At 41.6% G+C, this 22065-nt stretch overlaps 2 pseudogenes; one reads left to right on the forward strand and one right to left on the reverse strand.

The window, feature by feature from the left end:
* Positions 1-12449: 12449 nt before the first annotated feature.
* On the forward strand, positions 12450-12549 carry LOC146396088 (U6 spliceosomal RNA; annotated as a pseudogene).
* Positions 12550-17228: 4679 nt separating this feature from the next.
* Positions 17229-21115, reverse strand: LOC102158706 (nucleolar protein 16 pseudogene; annotated as a pseudogene).
* Between the last annotated feature and the right edge of the window lie 950 nt (positions 21116-22065).

Consider the following 22065-nt stretch of genomic DNA (forward strand, 5'->3'; position numbering starts at 1 on the left):
ATGTGTCTTTGTTATCACTATCTAGCTTAATTTCACTGTGGTCAGAGAATACACTCACTCTGCAAAATTTCAGTTTTTTGCAGTTTATTAAGACTTGCTTTAAAGCCAGCATATGGTCAGTTTTAGTACACTTACTTAACACACATGTGCTAGGAAAAAAAAATACTTACTTTTCAACTGAATTCCAATTTTTGTCCCCCCTCCCCTCCAAAAGCTCTGTTTAGCTTTGCCATCTCTCAGCCACTGCTTTCTGTTCAGTTTCTCATCCCCCTAGTCATCACCTTTGGGTTAGCAAATTCCACCATGAAAAGTGGCACCGAAGTAGGGCTTACTTCTCTAGACTTCCCTCCTCTCTGACTTCTTTTCCTTGAAAATCTTCACTGTCTTGGTAAGCCTCAGATGCCTTCTAAAAAGTGTGTCTTTTTCTTTCTTTTTTTCTTTTTTAAATTTTTTTTTCTTTTTGGTACACCTTTTCTAGTTGGTTTTAACAAATGAGTTAGTCCAAACAAGCCAAACTCTCACTACTAGAAGTAGAATTTCCCAAGAGACCTGGGTTCTTGAGAGAGTTGTATTGCTCCAAGAAACCACAATCCTGGATTGAAAAAATTACAGCTATGGAGTCTTTAAACAAACCTGGGGGCCCCAACATTTTGTGTGCAGAGAGTAGACTGACACGGCAGAGCAGACCCCCCCCAAAATACATGCTCTACAGTGATCACTTCACAAATGACCAAGAAGAATAACATAAAGAACCTCCCAGAATGCAACAGCAAGAGGCCTGGGAGCAGTGGACAAGGGAGTCCCTCCCAAAGACCAGAACTAAGGCATAAATAAGATCACATTCCTGGAGTTCCAGCTGTGGTACAGTGGAAATGAATCCTACTAGTATCCATGAAGATGCAGGTTCAATCCCTGGCCTTGCTCAGTGCGTTGTGGATCTGGCATTGCCGTGAGCTGTGGTGTAGGTTGCAGACATGGCTCAGATCCTGAGTTGCTATGGCTGTGGCATAGGCTTGCAGCTGTAGCTCCAATTAGACCTGTAGCCTGGGAATTTCCATGTGCCATGAGTGCAGCCCTAAAAGCAAAAAAAAAAAAAAAAAAAAAAGACCACATTCTCCACCACAAAGATCAGGGGGTCCTTAGACAAGTGACTGCTGGGTGCCTCTCATTCTTCCCCCTTTCCAAATGAGAATTTTATAAATTTCCCCTATCCTGCTCCACCTTGGCATTCTGAGTATCTGGGTGTAGGTATTTTGCCCCAGTAGTTCATAAGTCTCTAGATCAAAAGGGACCTAGATCTGGACATACTCAAGAGATGTCCCCACAGCTTCCCTGATGTAGAAACTGCTGTGTATTACCCAGAAGTCCTGGGTTGTGAACTTGGTGCTGTGACTGGATGGCACTTTGGTTTGTTTCCCTAGAGGGACGGTGAGTGTATTTTACCTGCAGGAAGAAGAGTGAGCCAAGGATTTTATAACCAGAAAGGCAGATTTGGGTATTTGAGTGTTATTCACCAAATATTTGAACTCCCAACCTTTCAAGCACATGAGAGGATTACTGGCTCCCCTTTATTTTAGTGAGGTCATGTGACTAGTATTGGCCAGTAGGTTGTGATTGGAAGTGACAGATGTCATTTATTGGAGAACTTGGGATGTATGATCTACAAAGCACAAAACCCTGTTTTCCTCTGGTACAAAGTTCAGCTCCTTTGGAGATGAGGATTGCTCCATTAGCATAAGAGCTTAAGTGACTGAGTAGAGACCCTTCCCTCACCAAGACGCAAGAGACACATCATGTGAGCAAGAAATAACACTATTGTTTTAATCCACTGACATTTTGGAGTTAACTGCTGCATGATCTAGCCTATCCTGACTAACAGTCTTAAGGAAATCATGACTTCCTACTACTGTATTCTAATTATAGTCAATAATTACCTACTCACCCTACATTTATACAAAAAGTGCTGCTCATGTGATTCTTTACAGGCGAAAGTAATTTTTTTTTTCCGCTTTTTAGGGGCACACCCAAGACATATGGAGGTTCCCAGGCTAGGGGTCAAATTAGAGCTACAACTGCCGGCCTACACCTGAGCCATGTCTGCAACCTACACCACAGCTCACGGCAATGCCAGATCCTTAACCTACTGAGTGAGGCCAAGGATGGAACCTGCAACCTCATGGTTCCTTGTCAAGTTCTTTTCCGCTGAGCCACAACAGGAACTCCGAGAAAGTAATCATTTTAATAAATTAAAAGCGCAAATAAAGGAGTTCCTGTCATGGCTAAGTGGTTAATGATTCCAACGAGGAACGATGAGGTTTCGGGTTCGATACCTGGCCTCTCTCAGCGAGTTAAGGATCCGGCATTGCCATGAGCTGTGGTGTAGGTCACAGACGCAGCTCGGATCTGGCGTTGCCGTGGCTCTGGCATAGGCTGGCAGCTGTAGCTCTGATTCGACCCCTAGCCTGGAAACCTCCATATGCCATGGGTGCGGCGCTAGAAAATACAAAAAACAAACAAACAAACAAACAAAAGAGCAAGTAAAAATCACTGTGAAATACCACTTTACAGAGTTCCTGCTATGGCTTATCAGGTTAAGAACCTGACATAGTGTCCACAAGGATACAGGTTCAATCCCTGGCCTCACATCGTGGGTTAAGGATCAGATGTTGCCACAAGCTGCTGCATAGGTTGCAGATGTAGCTCAGATCTGGCATTGCTGTGGCTGTGGGGTAGGCCTGCAGCTGCAGTTCCAATTTAGCCCCTAGCCTGGGAACTTCCATATGCCACAGGTGCAGCCCTAAAAAAAAAAAAAAAAAAAAAGAGTTAAATGTAGAACTAATATATGACCCAGCAATTCCACTCCAAAAGAAATGAAAGCATATATCCCCACAAAAACTTGTACATGAGTATATATAGCAGCATTAGCCACAGTAACCGAGAGGTGAAAGAATTCAAATGCCCATCACAAAATTAATGTAACATGATTGCTAGGTTAGGAATCTGTAGTTTCCCTATGTGATGTGTCTCATAGTGATTTGAACATCATTGATTCGATAAGGTATTTATTTGTTTGTTTGTTTACTGGCTGCACCCACAGCATTCAGAAGTTCCTGGCCTAGGGATCAAACCCATGCCACAGCAGTGACAACAATGAATCCTTAAACACTAGGCCACCAGGGAATGTTGGATAAGGTATTTATAATGGAGATACCTTGCAATAATGTGAAACTGTCATTTAAAAAACACTGTATAAGGAGTTCCTGTTGTGGCATAATGGAAACAAATCCGACTAGTGTACATGAGGAGGCTGTTTCAATCCCTGACCTCATTCAGTGGGTTAAGGATCTGGCACTGCTGTGAGCTGTGGTATAGGTCACAGACACAGCTCAGATCTGGTGTTACTGTGGCTGTGTTGCAGTCTGGCAGCCGTTGCTCCAATTCAACCCCTCGCCTGGGAATTTCCATCTGTCACGGGTGCAGCCCTTAAAAAGTAAAAAATAAAAATAAAAAAACACTGTATGGATGAATGAATGTTAACTTTTGCTGTGGTACAAATGTTGATAATCTTTCCTGAGTATCAGTTGCATCTTTATTGGTTCACTTGCTCAAAAACTGAAGGAATTGTGGACTTCCTTTGTTCTCAATAAGTCTAACCAAATATGATAAAAAGACAGCTGATTCTTTTTATCCTAATGTCCAACCGCATGAAAAGAAGGTCAGCATCTCTAATAAAATAAATGCACTTAAAATGAGATACAGGGAGTTCCCTTTGTGGCTCAGCAGTAACAAATCCGACTAGTATCCATGAGGTCGTGGGTTCGATATCTGGCCTCACTCTGGATTAAGGATCCAGTGTTGCTGTGGACTGTGGTGTAGGTTGCAGACGAGGCTTGGATCCCCCATTGCTGTGGCTATGGTGTAGGGTGGCAGCTGTAGCTCGGATTCTACCCTTAGCCTGGGATCTTCCATTTGCTGTGGGTAAGGCCCTAAAAACAAGACCAAAAAAAAAAAAGAGCGAGAGATACAATCTTTCACCTACCTGTTTCACAAAGATTAAAATGAGATAATACCCAGTATTGCTGAGGGTTGGAAAATGAATACTTTCAATCATGGATGGTAGGAGTATAAATGATGGTTTTATTGCAGGACAAATTGACAATATCCATCTATATTTTATACATACTTTTTTTTTTTTTGCTTTTTAGGGCCGCACTTGTGGCATATGGAAGTTCCCAGACCAGGGGTCAAATTGGAGCTGCAGCTGCCGGCATACATCACAGCAATGCCAGATCTAAGCCACATCTTCGACCTATACCACAGCTCATGGCAATGCCAGGTCCTTAACTCACTGACTGAGGCCAGGGATCGAACCCACTTCCTCATGGATCCTGGTTGGGTTCATTAACCACTGAGCCACGAAGAGAACTCCTACATACCTAACTTTGATGTGGCAATTCCTAGTCTAGGAATTTATCCTTTAGTAATGCTGACATGATTGTTTATAGGATATATATTCAAAGAAGTTCTTTGTAGCATTGTGGTGATAGCTAAAAAACTGTTTTCAATTCTATGTCTATCAATTGGGAATGAGATAAATTATACTACATCCTTAGAATAGAATTATATGCCCTCATTTTTTTAAATTAGATTAATCTATAGGTATTGACATGTTAAAAATGTCCAAGCGGAGTTCCCGTCGTGGCACAGTGGTTAACGAATCCGACTAGGAACCATGAGGTTGCAGGTTCGGTCCCTGCCCTTGCTCAGTGGGTTAACAATCCGGCGTTGCCGTGAGCTGTGGTGTAGGTTGCAGACGCGGCTCAGATCCCGAGTTGCTGTGGCTCTGGCGTAGGCCGGTGGCTACAGCTCCGATTAGACCCCTAGCCTGGGAACCTCCATATGCCGCGGGAGCGGCCCAAGAAATAGCAAAAAAAAAAAAAAAATGTCCAAGCTATGAAGTTCCCATTGTGGCTCAGCAGTAATGAACCAACAAATACCCATGAGGATGTGGGTTCGATCCTTGGTCTTGCTCAGTGTGTTAAGAATCCAGCATTGCCTTGAGCTGTGGTGTAGTTCGCAGATAGGGCTTGAATCCTGCATTGCTATGGCTGTGGCATAGGCTCTGATTCAACCCCTAGCCTGGGAACTCCATATGCCTCAAATGCAGCTCTTAAAAGTAAGGAGGAAAAAAGTCCAAGGTATATTTAGTGTTTAAAAAAAAAAAAACAAACTTGTATGTTTATTACGATTTCCATTTCTGTAGGGAAAAAAACCTGCTACTAAAGTAGTACTATTACTAATAATAGCAAACACTTGCCATTCGTTAAGACCCTGACCTAAGCAAAGTATATAAATTATTTCATTTAATCTTCAGAATGACCCTATGAGATTACACTGTTTGCAAATGAACAAAATGGGGAACCAATGGGTCAAGTTAACTTGCCCAAGATCTCATAGACGAAAAGCTGGAAATTGAACCCAGGCAGTCTGGTTCTGGCATCCATCATATTAACCCACTATGCCAAGTTACCTGATATATGTGTGTAATCATATACACACAAAGTGTACAATCATATACATCAAACTCTTTTTTTTTTAAGGCCTTGCCTTTGGCATGTGAAAGTGCCCAGGCTAGGGGTCAAATCAGAGCTGCAGCTGCAGGCTTAACGCCACAACTTGCGGCAATGCTGGATCCTTAACCTACTGAGTGAGGCCATGGATCAAACCCACATCCTCATGGACACTAGGTCAGGTTCTTAACCTGTTGAGCTATGGTGGAAATTCCCAAATAATGGTACTTTATCAATGAAGGATTACAGGGACTTCCAAATTCTGTTACTTTGGGGGGTTACATTTTGATTCTTTGTTAAAACATGAACATATTCATTCCCCCCACCCCCCCCACCCCGCTTTTGAGGACTACACTTGCAGCATATGGAGGTTCCTAGGCTAGGGTTTGAATCAGAGCTGTGGCGCCAGCCTATTCCACAGCCACAGCAACACAGGATCGAAGGGGCATCTGCGACCTACACCACAGCTCACGGCAATGCCAGATCCTTAACCCACTGAGCAAGGCCAGGGATCAAACCCAAAACATCGTGGTTCCTAGTCAGGTTCGTTTCCACTGCGCCACGATGGGAACTCCATGAATATACTGCTTTTGTAAAAAAATAATTACTTGGAGTTCCCGTCGTGGCACAGTGGTTAACGAATCCAACTAGGAACCATGAGGTTGCGGGTTCGATCCCTGGCCCTGCTCAGTGGGTTAACGATCCAGCATTGCCATGAGCTGTGGTGTAGGTCACAGACGAGGCTTGGATCCTGCGTTGCTGTGGCTCTGGCGCAGGCCGGTGGCTACAGCTCCGATTGGACCCCTAGCCTGGGAACCTCCATATGCCGAGGGAGTGGCCCAAGAAATGGCAAAAAGACAAACAAACAAACAAACAAACAATAATAATTACTTAGTTCCTGCCATGAGCCAGGCACTGTTCTGGGTACCAGTGAGAGCAGTATTTTAGTAATAAGGTAACTAGCTACTAACAAATAACTCAAAGATCTCAATGTCTTAACAAAATGAAGCTTTATTTTTCATTCACATCACAGACTAAATTGAGTATTCAGCAAGTATATTTTGATTTAAGGATTCTGTCTCCAATCATCTAGTGGTGGCACCATCTTCTCAGGCAGGGATCCCCAAATATTTTCTTTTTTCTTTTTTTTTAATTTAGGGCCACACCCTCACATGGAGGTTTCCAGGCTAGAGGCCAAATCGGAGCTTCAGCTGCCAGCCTACACCACAGCCACAGCAACATGGGATCCGAGCCTTGTCTGTGACCTACACCACAGCTCATGGCAACACTGAATCCTTAACCCACTAAGTAAGGCCAGGGATCAAACGTGCAACCTCATGGATACTAGTTGGGTTCGTTACCACTGAGCCACAACAGGAGCTCCTGTGAATATTTTCTATAATGGGACAGATAGCAAATATTTTAGGCTTTGTGGGATGTATTGTCACAACTACTCAATGCTACCATTGTGGCATGAAAACAGCCATAGATAATGTATAAGTGAATGGGCGTGGGTGTGTTCCAATCAACCTTTATTTACAAAAACATATGGTGGGCTAGATTTAACCCATGGGCCATAGTTTACCAATCTTAGTTGCAGGGTCTTCTCAGAGTCCTGAACTGGATCCTCTGCATTCGCATGTTCCAAAAGAAAGAATGAGGCAGGCCTAGAAATAGAACTTCAACTCTTATCCTGTTGGCTAGAACCCAGTCACATGTCCTCAACCAAATGAGTCTAGAATATATAGTTTTCTTATGACTCAATGGAAGAAAAAGAGATTGCTGACCCTCTGGCAAGCCTGTGGCACAATTAGCTCTTTTTCTCACCATGTATTCTATTCACTATTTTTCCTTTGTATAGAAAATGCTTTCTCAGAGTTCCCGTCGTGGCTCAGTGGTTAACAACTTTGACTACTAACCATGAGGTTGCAAGTTCGATCCCTGGCCTCACTCAGAGGGTTAAGGATCTGGCGTTGCTGTGAGCTGTGGTGTAGGTCACAGACGTGGCTCAGATCCTGCTTTGCTCTGGCTCTGTTGTAGGCCAGTGGCTACAGCTCCAATTGGACCCCTAGCCTGGGAACCTCCATATGCCACGTGTGCGGCCCTAGAAAAGACAAAACAGAAAATGCTTTCTCCATCTGCAAAGAGAATCCCAAAGTCCCACCCAGTAAATACATCCAGCTCAAAGTCTGAACTCTCCAGTTTTCATCAGGCTCAGATATGACTCTCTATGGCCTGGTGACCTATGAACTAAAATACAAGTAATCTGAAGTTCTCTTATGGTGCAGCATGTTAGTATCTGGCTTTGTCACCATAGTGGCTTGGGTCACTGCTGTGACTTGGGTTTAGTCCCTGACCTGGGAACTTCCACATGTTCCAGGCATGTCCAAAAAAAAGTAATCAAGTAATCTGCCCAGACACAGCCACAGGAAGATGGAAAAACATTCCCATTCAGAACAAGGAAAAACTGTTGGGTCATAGCAATTCTGAAATCCCACTAGGTAAATACTGTGAAGGTGTCCTTTTATGGGGTAGGTCTACCCCTCTGGTGGTTCTGATGCCTCACCCCAGGCTGCTATCCCACAGGGATGCCCTCACTCCACTCAAGCTCTAATATCCTGTGCTGGGCAGCCATCCACATGAATGTTTCCTTTCCCTGCCCAAGTTCTGACACCCCTTGCTAAGTCTCCCTTCCACAGGACACCATTCTCACCCCAAGCTCTGACATTCCTGTTTAGGTGACACCAGATTAACAGTTTCTCAACTCCACTCAATGACTTGAATGGAGTAGTTCAGGAAGGAAAAGAGAGGAAAAAGAAAGATAAAAATGAAGGGGATAGAGGAAGAAGAAAAGAAAACCTCAAAGCCTTTCTTTTCTTTCTTTTTTTTTTTTTTTTTTTTTTTTTTGGTCTGCACCAAGACATGCAGAAGTTCCCAGGCCAGGGCTTGAACCTGCACCACAGCCACAGCAGTGACAACACCAGATCCTTAACCAGCTGTGCCACCTGGGAACTCCTTAAAGCCTTTCTTGTCTCTTATTATTGAGGTCAAGAAGCAGCCAGAGTTTTTACCTGAAAGACCCCAAATTTTAGACTCTATTCTCTTCTATTTCTTACAATCCCATGTGGGAATTCTTTCCTGATTTCATCTCTTTCTTATAATATCTTGCTACTGCTAAAAATAACCTTTATTAAGTTTCTATTTTCTATTCCCATCCCCCAGGACTCAGTAGACACATGGTCTGCTGCTCAGATAATCTCAGGCAACAATTTTGTCAAATGTTTTGCCTCTGCATCTTATGGTTAATCATCTTTTCAGCCAGTGACACTAGGTTCATTGCAGCCCACTACCCACCTGCTCTATAAATGCCACATAGATACATAGATTTGTGTGTGTGTGTCTTTTTGTCTTTTTAGGGCCACACCCATGGCATACGGAGGTTCCCAGGCTAGAGGTCTAATCGGAGCTGTAGCCGCCAGCCTATGCCACAGCCACAGCAACGCCAGATCCAAGGAGCATCTGCTGGATCCTTGACCCACTGAACAAGGCCAGGGATCGAACCCACAGCCTCATGGCTCCTAGTTGGAGTCATTTCCGCTGCACCACAACGGGAACTCTGATATTTCTTTACAGTAGTATTCCACTTCAAGTAGTGAACAAAAAAGATAAAGCATCTCTTCTCCCCAAGCTTACACTCTATAGTATTCTTCTAACTCTTCATATGGTTTTATCTTGAGAGGGACATTCTTGTTTTAAAATATGCTCAGGAAATGTTTTAGTCACTAAGACATGCAGACATGGAAATGACTTTCCCAAAGGAAGAAGGTTTTATCCTCGAAGATCCCTAGAAGCAAGAGGTATGGTACACCACACAGAGCCACTTGGAGAAGCACCATGAGGCCAGGGAGTAAGGGGAAACTGTGAAGACTTTATTGTGTTTTTCATAGGAAGGAAGGAATGAGGCAGGGTATGTAAGGTGAGCAGGTTTAGGATTGGATAATTCGAGGAGTTCCGAAAACAAATCCAACTGGTATACATGAAGATGCGGGTTCAATACCTGACCTCGATCAGTGGGTTAAGGATCCAGCGTTGCCATGAGCTGTGGTGTAGGTCACAGATGGAGCTTAGATCCCTCATTGCTGTGGCTGTGGCGAAGACCAGCATCTGTAGCTCCAATTCAACCCCTAGCCTGGGAACTTCAACATGTCACGAGGGTGGCCCTGAAAAGCAAAAAAAAAAAAAAAAAAAAAAAAAAAAAAAAAAAAAAAAGGATTGAATAGTTTGATTCTGGTGGTCCCTAGGTGCTTCATCCTGGGGTGGTATAGGGCAGGAAGATAGCATCCTAAACTGCAAAAGCCTGAAAGAAGGAGGTGAGTGGAAGCGTGAACTCAGGATTGGTTGACTTGCATATGCCGACAGACATATGTAAAGGCCTGTTCCCAGGCAAATTCTTCACTATCTCTAGGAATTAGAGATAATCCCTCCCTGGGCCCTTAAGGTGTCAAAGCATCATAAAATATAGAACATTTTGGTATTCCCACTATAGCACAGTGGATTAAGGATCCAGCATTGCCACAGTTGCAGCATCGTTCACTTCTGTGGCTTGGATTTGATCCCTGGCCTGGGAACTTCCATATGCCACAGGTGCAGCCATAAAAATAAGTAAATGAAATATAGAACATTTTTAAAAAGTGATTCATATTGGGAGTTCCCTGGTGGTCTAATGGGTAGGATTTAGCACTTTCAGTGCTCTGGCCTGCATTCCATATCTGGGAACTGAGATGCCACATCAAACCACTGCATGCCACAGCCAAAAAAAAAAAAAGAAAAGAAAAAAAAATGATTAATATAAAACTGCACTCCCTGGAGTTCCCATTGTGGCGCAGTGGAAACAGTCTGTGGAAACAAGGTTGCAGGTTCAATCCCTGGCCTCGCTCAGTGGGTTAAGGATCCAGGGTTGTGGTGTAGGTCACAGACGCTCCTCGGATCTGGCGTTGCTGTGGCTGTGGCAAAGGCTGGCAGCTGTAGCTCTGATTCAACCCCTAGCCTGGGAACCTCCTTATGTCTCAGGTATAGCCCTAAAAAAAGGAAAAAAAAAAAAAAAAAAAACCTACACTCCCTGACTATAGGAGACAGTCCTATCTCCTTCCTAGTTCACTTCCCTTGTATCATTCCTCTATATTTAGCAGGACTCAAATGATAGCTCCTTCGGTCACCTTTTCTCTTCCCCAAATGTATATCATCCAGTCTCAAACATCATCAAGAATTTGAACAGTTCCTTCCTGTCCCCCTCTCTCACCTTCTTTCTTTCTCTGCTGAATTCTCTTAAGGCAACCCAGACATGTCGTCTCACTCCTATATACTTCAGAATGCAGTGCTTTTTTTAAAAAAATGGATATTTTCTTAAGTTACTATATTATTTCTAGATACCTGGAAATAAAATCACTCTTCTTTTAAAAAGAGTAAACAATCTGTTGACAGATAAAATGCTTGTCTGTGGTGGGGGAAAAATAATGCCCCTCTCCCAAATGTCTATTTCTAACCTCCAGAACCTGTGAATGTACAGGGCAAAAAGGACTTCACAGATGTGATTAAGTTAAGCATCTTCCCCACACACGCACACCTCCTGGCCATGCCCTCAGCACATGGAAGTTCCCAGGCCAGGGATCAAACCTGCAACACAAATGTAACCAGAGCCACAGCAGTGACAATGCCAGGTCCTTAATCTGTTGAGCCACCAGGGAACTCCTATGCATCCTGAGATGGGGAAGTTATGCTGAATTTTCCAGATGGGCCCAATACTATCACAACAATCCCTGTAAATAAGAGGGAGGCAAGAGAGTCAGGATCCGAGAGATGTGACAATTGAAGTAGGACCATGAATGTAGGAAACCTCTAGAAGCTGGAAAAGGCAAGGAAATAGATTCCTCCCTGGAGTCTTCGAACTCTAGACGCCCTGCTGACACTCTGATTTTAGCCCATTTTGGACTTCTGAAACTATAAGAAATTTGTATTGTTTTAAGCCACTAAATTTGTGGTAATTTGTTACAGCAACAATAGGAAACTAATACACTGTCTTTGTATAAGTGTGTTTCTAGATAACCTTAAAAGTACGGAATTACTGAATCATAATCATACCAATAATTGATATTATTTTGATTTTACATACTTATAAAAGATGAGCTTTTCTTTTTTATTTAGCAGTTCTCCAATTTTGAGCTTGAGAAGTAAGAGAACTTTGATAGTAATGTTGAAATAATTAAATATCTGGGAGTTCCCATCATGGAGCAGTGGTTCACGAATCCGACTAGGAACCATGAGGTTGCGGGTTCGATCCCTGCCCTTGCTCAGTGGGTTAACGATCCAGCATTGCCGTGAGCTGTGGTGTAGGTCGCAGACGCAGCTCGGATCCCGCATTGCTGTGGCTCTGGCATAGGCTAGTGGCTACAGCTCCGATTAGACCCCTAGCCTGGGAACCTCCATATGCCGTAGGAGCGGCCCAAGAAATGGCAAAAGACAAAAAAAAAGAAAGAAAGAAATAATTAAATATCTGGAGAATGCCAAACATATTTAATTATAATTGGCATCATCTCCTTTTATCAGGTGAAAGAGAACTTTTTTTGTTTTTGGCCACACCTGAGGCATATGGACATTCCCTGGCAGGGATCAAATCCAAGCCCCAGCTGCAACCCGAGCTGCCATAGAGATCCTTAACCTGCTGCACCTCAACAGGAATTCCCAAGAAAACTTCTTTGTGATTGTATACTGCTGTCTAGGAAACTCCAAACAAGGGTTAGATGTAAAAGACATTTGAACAGTTGTATTATTTTGTATTTGTTTGAATTTGAAAAAGATCATAATTTAAAAACTTACCAGGCCTCGCTTCTGAAACACATACACTAAAATTGGAACGATACAGAGATTAGCATGGCCCCTGTGCAAGGATGACAGGCAAATTCGTGAAGCGTTCCATATTTTTGCTAAGTGAAGTCAGTCAGATAATGAGACACATCAAATGCTATCATTGACATGTAGAATCTGAAAAAAGGACACAATGAGCTTCTTTACAGAACAGATACTGACTCACAGACTTTGAAAAACTTATGGTTTCCAAAGGAGACAGGTTGGGGGGTGGGGGAATGCGCTGGGGTTGTGATATGGAAAGCCTATAAAATAAGATTATGATGATCATTGTACAACTATAAATGTAACAAATTCATTGAGTAATTTAAAAAAATAAAGTACTGCATTAAAATATTAAAAAAAAAACTTACCAGAAGAGACAATATAGGAGCTCTGTTAAACTTGAGATAATTTTTATTACTTTTTTCCTGGAGATAGGCAAAAGTATATCAATATATTTACTCAGACAATATTTCACACTCAAACAAAGGTAGAATCTTATTTAAAATTTAAATTCTGGGCAAGTTAGGGATTTCTGAAGAATTTTGTAATTAGATCTCTCCTTGAGTCATTACGCACTGTTTGGTAATATTTGTTCAATCAGATTATGGATTAATCTAGGGGCACTTCTTTAGGATGTATTAGTACTTTGTCTACACATGGAGTTTTTCCCTCACACCTTGACTCAGTTCATTTGTATATTCTATGGGACTTTTCTTTCTCCCTTAGAGAAAGGAGAGAGAAAAAGTCATGCTTCCAGAAACTTTTAGATTTCTCAGGAGATCATGAAGCTCCAGACAAGTCATAAACAATAAGTCCTGCTCTATTTAGATTTCCATTATATCACACAGTCAGGCTCATCCACATGTTGGGTTTCTTTTATAACTTTTTTTATTACTCAATGAATTTATTACATTTATACTTGTACAATGATCACCACAATCCAATTTTATGGGATTTCCATCCCACAACCCCAGCACATTCCCCCACCCCACAACCTGTCTCATTTGAAAACCATAAGTTTTTCAAAGTCTGTGAGTCAGTATCTGTTCTGCAAAGAAGTTCATTGTGTCCTTTTTTTAGATTCCACATGTCAGTGACAGCTTTTGATGTTGGTGTCTCATTGTATGGCTAACTTCATGTAGCATGATAATTTCTAGGTCCATCCATGTTGCTAATAATGCCGGTATTTCTTTCCTTTTAATGGCTGAGTAATATTCCATTGTGTATATGTACCACTTCTTCTTGATCCACTCCTCTGTCGATGGACATTTAGGTTGTTTCCATGTCTTGGCTATTGCAAATAGTGCTGCAATGAACATTGGAGTACCTGTGTCTTTGCCAGTCGTGGTTTTCTGTAGATAGATGCCCAGGAGTGGGATTGCTGGATCAAATGTTAATTCCCTTTTTAGTTTTCTGAGGAATCTCCACACTGTTTTCCACAGTGGTTGCACCAATGTACAATCCCACCAACAGTGGACTAGTGTTCCTTTTTCTCCACACCCTCTCCAGCACTTATTGTTTGTAGACTTTTGGATGATGGCCATTCTGGCTGGTGTAAGGTGATACCTCATAGTGAAATGATTTGCATTTCTCTAATAATGAGTGATATTGAACATCTTTTCATGTGTTTCTTGGCCATCTGTATGTCTTCTTTGGAGAATTATTTGTTTAGATCTTCTGCCCATTTTTTGATAGGGTTGTTTGTTTTTTTGCTATTAAGCTGTATGAGGTGTTTATAAATTTTGGAGATTAATCCCTTGTCAGTCGCTTCATTTGCAAAGATTTTCTCCCATTCTGTGGGTTGTCTTTTGGTTTTGTTTAGGGTTTCCTTTGATGTGCAGAAACTTTTAAGTTTAAGTCCCATTTGTTTATTTTTGTTTTTACCAACATCACTCTAAGAGGTGGATCTGAGAAGATGTTGCTGTCGTTTATGTCAGAGAGTGTTTGGCCTTTGTTTTCCTCTAGGAGTTTGATAGTGTCTGATCTTATATCTAGGTCTTTAATCCATTTGGAGTTTATTTTTGTGTATGGTGTTAGGGAGTGTCCTAATTTCATTCTTTTCCATGTGGCTGTCCAGTTTTCCCAGCACCACTTATTGAACAATCTGTCTTTTCTCCATTGTATATCCTTGCCTCCTTTGTCATAGATTAGTTGGCTGTAGGTGCGTGGGTTTAATTCTGGGCTTTCTATCCTGTTCCACTGATCTGTATTTCTGTCTTTGTGCCAGTACCATATGGTTTTGATGACTGTTGCTTTGTAGTATAGTCTGAAGTCCGGGAGCCTGATTCCTCCAGCTCCATTTTTCTTTTTCAGGATGTCTTTGGCTATTCTGGGTCTTTTGCATTTCCAAACAAACTTTAAAATATCTTGTTCTAGTTCTGTGAAAAATGTCCCTGGTAATTTTGATAGGGATTGCATTGAATCTGTAGATTGCCTTGGGTAGTATAGTCATTTTGATAATATTGACTCTTCCAATCCATGAGCATGGTATGTTTTTCCATCTATTTGTGTCGTCTTTGATTTCTTTCATCAGTGGCTTGTAGTTTTCAGAGTACAGGTCTTTTGTTTCTTTAGGTAGGTTTACTCCTAGGTATTTTATTCTTTTGGATGCGATGGTAAACAGGATTGCTTCCCTAATTTCTTTTTCTGCTTTTTCATTGTTAGTATATAGAAATGCTGTCGATTTCTGTGTATTGATTTTGTATCCTGCGACTTTGCCAAATTCGTGGATGAGCTCTAACAGTTTTCTGGTAGAGTCTTTAGGATTCTCTAGGTATAAGATCATGTCATCTGCAAATAGGGATAGTTTTACTTCTTCCTTTCCAATTTGGATTCCTTTTATTTCTTTTAATTCTCTGATTGCTGTGGCCAGGACTTCCAAAACTATGTTGAATAGTAGTGGTGAGAGCAGACATCCTTGTCTTGTCCCTGGTCTCAGCAGGAATTCTTTCAGCTCTTCACCATTGAGAATGATGATAGCACTGGGTTTGTCATATGTGGCCTTTATCATGCTGAGGTAGGTTCCAGTTATGCTCACTTTCTGAAGGGTTTTTATCAGAAATGGGTGTTGGATTTTTTCAAAAGCTTTTTCCGCATCTATTGAGAGGATCATATGGTTTTTATTCTTCAGTTTGTTAATGTGGTGTATCACACTGATGGATTTATAGATATGGAAGAACCCTTGCATCCCTGGGATAAATCCCACTTGATCATGATGTACAATCCTTTGAATGTATTGTTGGATGTGGTTTGCTAGTATTTTGTTGAGGATTTTTGCCTCGATGTTCATCAGTGAAATTGGCCTGTAGTTTTCTTTTTTTGTGGTGTCTTTGTCTGGTTTTGGTATCAGGGTGATGGTGGCCTCATAGAATGAGTTTGGGAGTGTCCCTTCCTCTGTGGTTTTCTGGAATAGATTCAGAAGGATAGGTGTTAGCTCTTCTCTAAACGTTTGATAGAATTCGCCTGTGATGCCATCTGGTCCTGGGCTTTTGTCTGTTGGAAGTTTTTAAATCACAGCTTCAATTTCAGTTCTTGTGATTGGTTCGTTCATCTTTTCTATTTCATCTTGGTTTAGTCTTGGAAGATTGTACTTTTCTAAGAATTTGTCCATTTCTTCTAGGTTTTCCATTTTTTTGTTTTTGTTTTTGTTTTTGTTTTTTCCTTTTCTGGGGCTGCTCCCACGGCATATGGGGGTTCCCAGGCTAGGGGTCGAATCGGAGCTGTAGCTGCCGGCCTACGCCAGAGCCACAGCAACGCAGGATCCGAGCCAAATATGTGACCTACACCACAGCTGACAGCAACGCTGGATCCTTAACCCACTGAGCAAGGCCAGGGATCGAACCTACAACCTCATGGTTCCTAGTCGGACTTGCTAACCACTGAGCCACAATGGGAACTTCAAGATTTTCCATTTTTTTGGAGTATAGTTGCATATAGTAACAACCACATATTGTTAAAGTATATCCATTTTAACATTCTCTTTTCTTTGTTCTAAATCCATATGCCTGGAGTTAGCCAAACCAAAGAGTTTAGAGCCAACTGTCATGTTTAGAGAGCACATAGTCCTCCATAAGACTGCCCTCACTTCTGACACTAACTGTAAATTTAGAGAGTTCTCCAAACCACTCTAAGATCTGATGGTTTACTAAAAGGGCTCACAGAATTTATTGAAAATTGTTATACTTATGGTTACAATTTATTACAGGGAAAGGATATGGACCAAAATCAGCCAATGGAAGAAACACATTGTCCAGTGGGTTAAGGATCCAGCGTTGCCATAAGCTGTCATGTAGATCTCACATGAGGTTTAGATCCCAAGTTGCTGAGGCTCTGATTAGACCCCTAGCCTGGGAACTTCCGTATGCCACAAGTGCGGCCTTAAAAATCCCCCCCCAAAAAATCCACTTTTTTCATTGTATACATTTTCTCCCTTTTGATGGTGATCTTTCTGATCACAAGCAAATGACAGATTTTTATGGCCAATTGATTTCTAATAGTTTTCAGAGAGAGATTAGGTGGCCACAGATACAGAAATATAAATTAACTTTTTAAAGACAAGCTATCTTCCTTTTTTTTCTTTTTTGAGACGTAAAATACAATATTTTATTGTCTATAGACTACATGCAACCAAACTACTCACTCTGAGGACAGCAAGTTCTGGCTTTTCCCAGAGCCCCCAAAAGAACAGAAATGGGAGCCTCTGGGAGACAGTACCTTCCCCAAAGGGAAGTGTGAGAGAGACTGTGTGTGTATATGTGTGCATGTAACGTTTTGATCCCATGAGGTCTGGTCAGCCTCATCTGGAGCTGCATACCCCTCCTTGCTTTAATAAACTCTGGCTCCAACTTCTCTGGTCCAGGAGGAAGACTCAACCTGGGGCAGGGGTAAGCCAGTCAATCAACTTCCATCTTATTCTTCTGTAAAGAATCAACAAAGGCTTGCCACTTTGCTGGGTAAAAACACTTATAGACGTTGATCTTATTTTGAATCTGTTTTGTGGTGTCTTAGTAATTCTTCTCCTCCAGCGCCATAGCCTTGTAGTCCTCTCCATGGTTCTCCACCATATAGCAAACGCAGTTAATGAGGTCCCGAGACAGCATATTTCCTTTCTTTTCTGGAAGGCTGGCTTCTCCCTCTAGGTCATTGAGCACATAGGGCTTCCACACAAGCTCCTTCAGCCTCTCCTCTCCGTCCACCTCCATGGCTTTTACCTTTCTCTTAATAAGGGGCACTGCCCTGTTGGGGTCCATAGTCAAACCCATCTCGGCCAGGTTCTGCCGCACCGATTTGGTTTGGTCCCAGGCGTAATGGATGTGGGAGCACTGGATCCCTCCGTGGAGCATTCCTGTTCAGGCGCTTCAGGTTAATATTGCAACAAAACTTCTGCCTCCGGGTCTTCCCCTTGGCCTTGGGCGTTGCGCTGACCACAGAACAGGCAATTCAGACTCGTAGCCACCTTTCTTTTGCAAGGAAAGAAAAAGTCTTTTTCATTCACACACAGACAGAAAACCAGTAGCTGTAATGCTCTAACGTCAGCCAAGGGTTGAGGGGAAACAGAGCACAACACTCACCAGTTGGTTATAGCAGTTCCAAACCTCAAAAAGCTGTTTTCTATTGAAAGACATAAAATATTTTCAGTTCTTTAATTCGTAATGACCTACAGACAAGACAAACAACACAGAGTGCCAGGACAAACAAACAGAAAGATAAACCAACAAACAATTTTAAAAAACCAAACATAAAAAGACAGATACTTTGACTTCTGCTACCCAATCATAACCAGATTCCCTGTGTCTGTCTGCCATCTGGCATAGACCAAATGGTTATATCATAAACAAACAAACAAATAAATGTCACATTCCATGTTTCTGCCACCAGCAGTTGTGCACAAATCAAAACCAGAACTACATCCCAATTTGGCCATTAAACTGGAAACATTGTACCAAAAACACAGAAGGAGATTTAGTCAGAGTAAAGCTCTGTTGCCAGATGAGAGTGAACTCAGAAACCAGAAAGATTATGTCTAGGTGAAAATAGCCCTCTCTCTGGCAATGCAGTATACTCAGATCTGATAAGTAAAATCCACCTGGAATTTTCAGTGGAATCTAAAACTTCCAAAAAAAGAAGTTCCCATCGTAGCTCAGCAGAAACGAATCTGACTAGCATCCATGAGGACGTAGGTTCAATCCTTGGCCTCACTCAGTGGGTTAAGGATCAGCATTGCTTTGAGCTGTGGTGTAGGTCACAGACTCAGCTCAGAACCCCCGCTGCTTCGTCTGTGGTGTAGGCTGGCAGCTACAGCTCCAATTCGACCCCTAGCCTGGGAACCTCCACATGCGGTGGGTGTGGTCCTAAAAGACAAAAACAAAACAAAATAAAATCCCAAAATAAACAAAAAACTGCCAAATGAAGACCAAGCGAGGAAGTAATTTAGAAAAAAAAAATTAATTGCCAAGAAAGTTATTAAGGAGGTCAATATTTAAAAGGCTTGATCACTACAAAAAAAAAATAGAATAAATAAACAAAAATGTATTAAAAGGAAAATACCTACAAAGTTACCAAGTTAACAGTCTGTTAACAGGGGAAAAATAGCAATTTCTCACACAATTATCTTATCTGTAAAGCTTCCCCCCACATATCCTCAGATATAAGCATTACAAAAGTCAGAAATAGAATTGTTTTTGCTTGAGAGTCAGTAATTTACAGGAAGGCTCAAGGTTTCATTTAATTTGGGATCTAGAACTAAACTCTGGTCTTGTCATGTTTCGTTTTTGTTTTTTTTTCAGTGCGCAGAGTGGTGCGTGTGCATGTTTGTTTCCCATCTGTAGGATGTGATATGCATGCTTACCCTCAGGGGAAGCAGGCAGTGTCAGTTTTGTTCCACATTTCTTTAGTTTTCTTTTTTTTTTTTTTTGCTTTTTGCTTTTTAGGGCCACACCTATGGCATATGGAGGTTCCCAGGCTAGGGGTCTAATCAGAGCTGTAGCCGCTGGCCTACACCACAGCCACAGCGACACCAGATACGGGCCTCGCCTTCGACCTACACCACAGCTCACGGCAATGCCAGATCCTTGACCCACTGAGCGAGGCCAGGGATAGAATCCGCAACCCCACGGTTCCCCAGTTGGATTCGTTTCCTCTGTGCCATGATGGAAATGACTCTTTAGTTTTCTTCTTGACATCTCTGTCCTCTAGTCTATTTGAATTATTGGGTTTTTTTGGTATTTATTATTTTTAAGATTTTTATTTTTTCCATTTTAGCTGATTTACAGTGTTCTGTCAATTTCTACTGTACAGCAAAGTGACCCAATCATATATATATATATATATATATATATATATATATATATATATACTTTTTCTCACATCATCCTCCATCATGTTCCATCACAAGTGACTAGTTACCTGTGCTATACAGCAGGATCCTATTGCTTATCCACTCCAAATGCAATAGTTTGCATCTATTAACTCCAAACACCCAGTCTATCCCTCTCCCTCCCCCTCCCCCTTGGAAACCACAAGTCTGTACTCCAAGTCCATGGGTTTCTTTTCTGTGGAAAGGTTCATTTGTGCTGTATATTAGATTCCAGATATAAGTGATATCATATGGTATTTGATATGGGACCTAATCAAACTGACAAGCTTTTGCACAGCAAAGGAAACCATAACAAAACCCAAAAAGACAACCTACAGAATGGGACAAAATAGTTTCAAAAGATGCGACTGACAAAGGCTTAATTTCTAAAATATAAAAAGCAACTTATACAATTCAACAGCAAAAAAACCAACAACTCAATTGAAAAATGGGCAAAAGATCTGAACAGACATTTCCTTGAAAAAGATACATGCACCCATATGTTCATTGCAGCACTATTCACAATAGCCAAGACATGGAAACTACCTAAATGTCCATTAACAAATGAATGGGTTAAGATGTGGTATATATGCACAATGAAATACTACTCAGCCATAAAAAAAATAATAATAATAATACCATTTGCAGCAACATGGATGGAACTAGAGACTCTCATACTAAGTGAATTAAATCAGAAAGTGGATTATTGTTTTACTGTAACTTAATTGCATGGTAACAAAGGCCATTTATTCAGCATTCAAGCTATGTCAAATGAAAATATTTTCCTGCAGTTCCCGTCGTGACTCAGTGTTTAACAAATCCAACTAGGAACCATGAGGTTGCAGGTTCAATCCCTGGCCTCACTCAGTGCGTTAAGGATCCAGGGTTGCCATGAGCTGTGGTGTAGGTTGCAGACGCGGCTGGGATCTGGCTTTGCTGTGGCTCTGACATAGGCTGGCAGCTACAGCTCCAATTAGATCCCCAGCATGGGAACCTCCATATACCGCAGGTGTGGCCCTAGAAAAGACAAAAAGACAAAAAAATAAAAAGAAAGATTCAGCGTTGTCACTGCTGTCACTTTGGTTACAGCTGCAGCACAAGTTTGATCCCTGGTCCAGGAATGTCCACATGCTGCTGTTGTGGCCTATATATATATATACATATATATATATATAATCTTATTTAATCATCATGATAACTCTGTGAGGTAAATGTTGCTCTTATTTTACAAAACAGGAAAGTGCCAAAGAAATTAAATCATTTACCCAAGGACCCAAAGATCCATAAGTAGTAAGAGGAAAGACTGAGGTTTGAACTCCTGCTCACTTCCATTGTATTGTGTTGTACTAATTTGCTTTCTCCACCAATCACTGGCTCTTGACAGCAGAGATTGTGTATTGCATGTCTCTGAATGACCAAGACAAAATATATGGCCTTGTACATAGTAGGCATATAAACAAATTCGCTATCCTTTAGAATGTTTAACATGCATGGATCTTATTGTTGAAAAAGATCTTAAGCTCCCTGCAGGCAAGGAATGTTGAAGTGAAAGCAGAGATGATAATGCCAAAGGTAGATGCCAGCTAATGGTCCGCTCGGGCCCTTACAATGACGTAGTTCAGGACCTGGACTTCGGCTTTACAAGTAAGAAACTCGATTTTGACAATGTATCCAAAATTTATTAGTTTAGAGGGAATGATCTTTTGATCCAAGCTCACAAGAATGTGATGAACGGAATGTGGCCACAGATGAGACTTTCTTGAACTGATTTGTCACCAAAACACAGATCACCTCTGTGTTTTCTGGAATAGACTAACCTTCAGAGTTTTACATCTCAGTGTTCAGGAAACCCTAACAGAAACATTCAGGAGCTCAACTGAAAAGGATGCTTTGGATTTACATAGGGCCCATGGGGTCACGTAAGGGAAATACTTGGATTACCTAACTTCTCTGAATAGGAAAATGAGGGTTACAATAAGAGTACTTATGGCCTAGGTTTCTTGAGAGGATTTCATCACATAATGGACACCAAAACAAACAAACATACTCCTTGTCACATTGGTAAAAATTGTAATTCATTAATTTAAAAAGGGGGTCATTCACAGTCACTCCAATACTGGTCCTACTGTTCTGAGAACGTACCAGGCACCCTCCTGCCTTGGTGTCCTTGAATAAACAGTTCTTTGCCTCTTTTCCTCTCAATATCTTCATTTACTCAAATGTCACCTTCTCAAT

Source organism: Sus scrofa, chromosome 15 (genome assembly GCF_054392235.1).
Source record: "Sus scrofa isolate SSC_HxYL_T2T_F1_AM1 chromosome 15, Sscrofa_HxYL_maternal_Yorkshire_Landrace_v2.0, whole genome shotgun sequence".
NCBI classification, from domain to species: Eukaryota; Metazoa; Chordata; class Mammalia; order Artiodactyla; family Suidae; genus Sus; species Sus scrofa.